Source organism: Mugil cephalus, chromosome 4, assembly GCF_022458985.1.
Source record: "Mugil cephalus isolate CIBA_MC_2020 chromosome 4, CIBA_Mcephalus_1.1, whole genome shotgun sequence".
In the NCBI taxonomy this organism is placed as follows: Eukaryota; Metazoa; Chordata; class Actinopteri; order Mugiliformes; family Mugilidae; genus Mugil; species Mugil cephalus.
This window is the reverse complement of record NC_061773.1, coordinates 3042438-3050052: the sequence shown is the minus strand read 5'-3', so window position 1 is coordinate 3050052 and position 7615 is coordinate 3042438.

Sequence of the window (7615 nt, the reverse complement as noted above, 5' to 3'; positions counted from 1 at the left end):
AATAATTCCTTGCTGAGTGATGTGCGGCTGTTTTTACAGGCTTGATGAAGAACAAGTCCGTCTGAAACTCACAAAAGTACATCATTTGTCCACCAGGGAGCACCAGAGTCCTATACTACAGAGAAAAAAACATCCAAGCCTCTCCTCTGTGATTACTGCCACAGCAGTCACAGAGAGGACTGAGCTGCTTGTGCAATTAACCTTTTTTTTGAAAGCTACTTCAGTAACCAATCAAGGTTTATGCGTGTTCACAAATGGCCAGCAGAGTGTATCACAGTATTTTATTTTGCTGTTTTTTTTTTGTTTTTTTTTTTTTTTTAACAATGACAGGAGTAACTGTTGCTGGATATTGATTGCATTTTTAATTTTGAATTTTTTGCACTTGTTAAAAATGTTCATTAATTCTAAGCATAGCAGTGCATTTATGGCAGAAGACACAGGACAAAGGAAGTGTTTTGTGTCAGTTTGGTAATTATTATTATTATTATTCAGAAGTGGCGGCCTTCATAATTCATATTTCATATTTCACCTGGCTCCTTCTTTTGTTGGGCTCTGTTCTCCTCTTTTGCAGCTCTTTCCGTCGTCTCCTGATGTATTAGTCCGGGCCTGCTTCAGGATGATCCATAAACCGTTTAACAGCCTTTCTTAAGTCAAATCAGGGTAATCTTATTCCTCATCCTCACACACACACACACACACGCACGCACACACATCCATTGATGCCGCAGAGCATGTTAAAGTGTGGTGATGGTGTCCGCAGCCCATCCACAGGCCCATTCTCCTGGGTCTTTATGATGCTAATGTACTTCCCGGTCTAATAAATCCCTGTAGAGCCGCAAAGAGTAGATCTTATGGCTCACTCCGATCACCACCTTTTCGCCCATCTCCCCCTCCAACACACACACGAGCGCTGCTATTACTGCCACAGAAATGCCTGCCTTGCACTTCCACAGATACTTGGGTGGCTGTTTAGTAAGAGGGAGAGAGGCGAGGGGTCGAGACAAATCAAACATGAAGGTGCAATTTAAGAGATGTTGGCACGGGACTGCTGAGCCTGGCCCTGGCATAGGGTGCAGGGGGGCGAGTGAAGGGAGAACTGATCTTTTCTCTTTGTCTGATGGATGCGCCTTTTTGAAGTTTGGCCTAGCACCTGGAGCACCACCTTTCCCTTCAAAGAGATGCAGAGGAGGGAAAAGTAAAATAATAATAAGAGTTTTTGTTGCAGAGCTGAAAATGGAAACCAATCCTTCTTTTCATCCTGTCTCCTCCTCACCCCAACTTCCGTCTCCCCTCCTTCCCTCTGCAGTCTTCTTCTGGCTGATTTGCTAGGTGTGTGTGTGTGTGTGCGCGTGTGTGTCCTCCCCATGTCCCAAGGGAGCAGTGTGTCACTCAGTTTGAATCCCGCGGAAGAGAGGTGAAAGGGGGCTGATTGAGCTAATTTAGCCCCTGGATGGGAGAGCAGGAAAGGCCTCACCCTCTGCTAATAGACAGACATCAAAATGGAGATGAGGGGGGGGGGTGTGTGAAGGAGGTTGAGAAAAGAGGAAGGAAGGAGGGAGGGCCGTAAAACTGAGAAGACTTTTTGATGGATTTATCTCTTTTTGTCCGAGGCGATGTGGAGAAAACTTTTATGAACAGTGAGTGACATTGTGAAGTTGGTAAAGGTTTTATGCGTGTTGCCTGGAATTAAAACCTGCTGATATTACTTATTGATCCGTCCTCCTCCATTAAGATGCCCTCAATCACAGCCGTCTTTATGATCTCTCCTGCCCGGGCCACTCACCGTACATCCTCTTCCTGACAGGAAGACTGCTACTCGCACCAAAAAAAAAAAAAAAAAATACTGGCTTTTACCACATGGATGGAGATTGGAGACACTTTTAATAGTTCCTGTAGGACCTGATGGCCCGCTATCAAAAAGACTCTAATGAAGATGGCACAATGACACAACATTGATTTTAGACCCATAATTCAAAAACACTGCAGGTCCTAAAGTTTTTAGAGGTAACTCTGATTTGCACTCTCTTCCACTTCCACATTTTGAATTTTATTTTATGTATTTTGCAAAAAAAAAATTCTTGACGGTATATTTGTGTTTTCATTGGTGAGTTTCTAGCCGCATCCACCTGTAAGGTAAAACCTGGACAAAGACAAAGCCACCATTCTTTCCTTCTGTCCATCTTCATTCCCACTTCTCCTGCCCCCTCTTTATTCTGCCGCTCCTTTGTCCATCTTCCTCTACATATTTAATACTCTTCGCTGACTCCTCTCAACCCCTCGTGCCTCTATTCCTGAAAGAAAAGGAGCTCAAATTGGCCAGAGAGATGAATAATGTAGCCGCCATTAACGGTGACTTGGACAGATCACTCGTCTTCATGTGTGTAGAGGTGAAGAGATGAGCTGCGGGAGAGGTGAGTACGACTGGATGGTGGGAATGGAGATGGTGGTGGATGAAGGGTTGCTGTGGTCTCGGTCTTTATCATTCTTTCTAACTTTTGCTCAGACTGCAGGTGAAGGAAGTGGTAGAAAAGAGAGGAGGAGGAACGTGTATGCAGATGTACCCTGCAGAGAATGTGCTAGTTCTAGTAAAATTGGGTTGCTGCGTGCATATGAGCTTAGAGTCTCTGATTGCATGTAAATCCACTGCAGAAATTCAGCTTGAAATATAGCAACTAATCTATGATGAAACAGTTGGTTCTTTGACTTTTAGTTCTTAATCACAGATGTAATAAAGGACATTTTGGGAAAACCATAATTAAGATTTTTTTTCTCCTCTTAAAATCATAAAAAATAAATCAGCTAAGCATTGCTTCTCCACTGATGAAATTCGATTTTGTACCAAAATGAAGACCATGTATCGTGGGCTCTTAACAGCAGATCTGTCTCTTGCGTGGCCAGTAGGGGGAGTTAGTGGTCCACAGCAGCGCAGCACACACCAGAGGACACGCTAGGGCCTGAGCGACACTTCCCAGCGCTGAAAATGAATGCGTTGTTTGGAATTGCTGTGAATGTCACCCGCCGACAGAAAGAACAGCTGGTGCAACCTTTGTGAAATTAAGACACGGTGTCATCTCTTAATTCCACCAGAAGGCCGCCCGTGAAAATAATGGGCAAACTGTTGTTCAGCTGTTGGAATGATCAAAGATGGAACACAAATATTTCAACATCTCTCAGGTTTGAGGGGTTGTTTGAAGAGGTGCTAAATTAAGCTTATCATTGTTAAGATAAATAATGTGCCTGACACAGAATTTGACACATTTTGAAGGTTAACCACTCCATCCTGTTCTCCAGTAGTTGATGAAGTGACTGTTAAAGTGATGACTCTTGCATCATAGCTACAGACTCCACATTTATCTCCAGCACGATCTGAACTGATGGACAATATCATTGTCCTTGAAGACCAAAAAGATTACGAGCCAGCTAATGATCTGCTGCGCTGGATTCATTGTAAGCCCCTGAGATCTATTTGTTTTTCTTGCTGTGTTTGTTTCTCTATCTGCCTATCCATCCATCCGGCCATCCGCTCATCCATTCATCCATCCATCTTGCAAATCCTCTTCCATCTCGTTTGACGCCACTGTGAGCGAGAGGCTGTTTCCGCGAACTTACAGTCTGAAGGTTGCAAAGATTTGACTTCTTTTCCATACCTCCCTGAAAAGCAGCATAGATTATACAGCCTACAGCTTTTATCACATGTACGCCCTTTTTCAAGCTTCTTCTTATTCTCATCCTCCCGTCTCCTGCCTTTCAGAGACCTGAAGATAACGGCACGCCACATGACGCCATTGTCCTCCCTCTCTCTTTCGTAGGTGGAGATTTAAAGTTCTGTTTTAAAACTGCCACTGCTCCAATCCTACTTAACCCCCCCTCCTCGCCTTCCTCCTCATGTCTCCCCCGTTCCTCCTGAGTATACTACCTAACCCTTCTGAACTTCAGTCAGAGTTACTGAAGACCCGGAGTACACTGGGGAGTCAGCTACACCGCTGAGAGAGAGACAGAGATAGACAGAGATTTAGCTGCCTGCTATTCTACCACTCTCCCCGGTAATAAGAAAAGTTTCTGTTCTTTTCTGTGTTACAGCAGGGAGATAAAACTAGGGATAACTCACACTTGCATGCGCTTCAACACACACAGGTGCAAACACAAATCTGGCAAGACACAAAAAGGAGACATGGACAAAGTGGCACTCTCTCTCACACTCGAGCTTCACCCCAGCATATGAAGCGTTTTGCACAAAACTCCTACAGACAAAGGGAGCGGAAAAAGACGAGAGGAGAGGAAAAAGAAACAAGTTTAGTCTGTAAACGGCTCAAAAACCTGATTCGAATTAGAGGGCGATTTCCACAAAGGTCAATGTATTCAGCTGATATCCTGAGAGGGAGGAAATTTAATACCTCTTTTTGGTTGAATTAATTAATTATAATATTAGGCTAGCTCTAGGGGCCCTTTTCTTCAGTGATTAAGTGAGCACATATCTTTAAAAGACTGTGTTGGTCTCTTGGGCCCTGGGCTTCTGAACCTTGGGGTGAAACAGAGAGAGATGTATTATACATGAGAGGACGGAGAAACACAGACCAGTCTGCTCACCTCCACAGCAAGACACGCCGCGTTCCTTATTTAGACCTTCAATAGCACTTGTCGTTCTGTGCTGAGGCGCTTTTGCCGTCGCCCCTCTGCCCTCCTCTCATCGCCTCATTGTTCAGCTCTGCATGGCTTAAGTTTAAAGGTCTCGGGAAACAGGTGGTTTTTAGATTTGTGTCGATCCTTATCTCAAAAGAAAATGCAAAGAAACTGGCACGTGGATGCATGAAAGCATGAAGCTATTTATTCTGCAGAGTGACCCACTTTAAACGATTGACAATGATCTACAGCATTTTAAAGTCACAGGTCACCAAGGTGATGAATTACATACAACAGTGTGCATATTTTCTCAAAGTCTGTGTTTCTTAATGCTTTTATTTTAATCTCAGCAGTAAAACACGTTGAAGCTATTAAAACTATAAAAAATGCCATAAAGCTAAACTGAGTGTGTTTGCATTTTATATATTTCTAAAAAGTTTACAAGTTTTCCATGTAAAATTATTAATGAACTACATCGTCCGGAAAATATGTTGTGAATTAAAATGCTGTGAATTAAAAATATAACATTTAATTACATCTATGGCATGAGAACCATATACTCAAGTACAGTTCATCTGTTTAGTCGCTTTACAGATCCATATATGCGTGTATACATCCTTATGTACCTTATGTTTACATGTAGTTGTGTGTATGTATAAGCATGTCTGTCCCTTTGAATACACTAACCCTAGTGCTGACCCAGTGATGGGCGCCTAGCTGCTATTCATCTGATGAGTGTGTGTGCATGCATGTGTGTCTGTCAGTGTGAGTGACGTGTCTTTGACATCAAGCCTAAATCATAGTTACTTAATGGTCGTTCCCCTTTCTAACAGAGGTTGATGATGGTGACAAAGAGGAAGGGCAGTGATGACAAGGAAGTCATGACAGGGCGGAAGAGTAAATTACAGGATGCTGCTAGAGGAGGATGCGTGCAAGTGTGTGTGAGCGTGTGTGAGTTGTGTGGTATGAACAGATGCGCGTGGGGGAAAAAAAAGGGAGGTGTTCAGCCTTGGTGTTAACGTGCACCCTGAGTAATCTGATCAATTTTGCGTATAAGTGTGAACACTCCCAAGACACATTTAGGATGTAGACAGACACAGAGTGACTCTTGCCGTCTGTGTACTGCATCCACCTCCATGCAAAGAGGTTGTGCTGCAAAGTCAGTGAATTCTTCTAACACTACCCCTCCTCAGTATATACGCACACACACACACACACACACACACACACACACACACACACACACACATATACACATCGGCATCTTGCCCCCACTTCCTGACCCCACTAAACATTCAGGTACAATTAATTATTCCTTCCTGATCTAACGAACGCAGTGCACTGATTGGACACCCCGAGGGTACAGGGGGCACTATTTTAAAAACACTTTCTGGTCATGAATTTTAATCACTTCAAATGTATTGATAAATTATTAATTAAGTGACTTTAAGTGATGCCAGGTGGGCATAATTTCGGAAGGAGTAATAAAAATGCTTTTGGGGGTGAAGTGCTGTGATGTGAAAGCAGGGCGAAGAAGCTTGTTTTTTTTTTTTTTTTTTTCTTTAAAGCAGCTGTTTTATTTAAAAGGCATTTCTCTCAGAGTGTTCAACAGTCTACAGGGCTTATTTGGTCAGGCGGAAAGGAACCGCCATTTTGCAGAAATTAAGGCCGTTTTTTATTCTTTGTTTTATTCCAGCTGTAGGGCTCCAGTAGAAACAGCAGCAGCAGCAGCAGCAGTAGTAGTAGTAGTAGCGATCTTGATTAGTATATATAAATTTATTTTGGACATATAAGTAATTTTACGTCATTTAGCTGAAGTTTTGGAAAAATAAATACAGATTTGGTTAAAAGCCACAAGAGTCACATCCGTAGTCATAGCCATTTTGAGGTTGTCACCTCGCATAAATTCTTCATAATATTGCTAATATTAGGCTAATGTTTAAAAACTGGATGTGAATATGTTCACGAATCCTTCTGGCAGGTTCAGAGTAAAAATACAGCGTGTTTAAGTGTGGGTTCCAGTGTGCCCATGCTGCTGCTGTCTGTTCTGCATGTTCTATAGGTTAACCTGCCGAACAAGACCCATGCGGGAACAGCGCAAATTACAAATTACCTCCCTTATTAGGCCTGACCCCAAATTTCCTTTCATGAATATTCATTATAGTGGTCGCTCGGCACGCCAAGAAATGAATTTGCCCTCTTCTCGGAGTGGACTGTGAATAAGGAATGATTAATGGAATTCTGCGTGGTATGAATCCATCATTCCTGGGATGGAGGCTGGCCTGGTAATAAGGATCCAATTAGAGCCACAGTGGGTGGGACACAGCGGGAACCGTGGCAAGACAGACCCTGTAACACCTACACACACACACACACACACACACACAAACACACACACACACACACACACACACACACACACACACACAGGACTTACAAAACCCACTAACACACTTACGTCTTGCATTTTCTATCTCTACATTTCATTACAAGAAATACATTAATTTGTAAATTTACTGCAAAGCACAGCTAACTTTTGCCAGCATCGCCCTCTCTTCCCCATCCTTTGCCACTTTATTACGCCTGTAGCTGTGATCCGGGGCGACACAGAGCAGCTACCCCTCCACCTCTTTTTTCCCCAGTACACCTCTCCTCTCAGCAGGGTAGCTTTAGCTCTGCTGGCACCTCTACCTCTCCTGGTTAATTTCATGTTCCGGTGCATCCTGAGACAGCTCATCCTGCTGCCAAATATTTGTGTTGGGAGACCTGCTAATCTGGAGCAGGGTCCATGTTCCTATCAACACATACACACACACACACACACACACACACACACACACACACACACACACACGTGTGTGCAGGCCACTGTCACACAATTACCAGAGCAGAAGTAGGTAAGTATGTTTGTGTGTGCTCAACTTGTGTATTTGTGCATGTAATTGAATGTGGTGCTGACATCAGCGTACCATCTTCGAACCTCTTGACCAGTGTA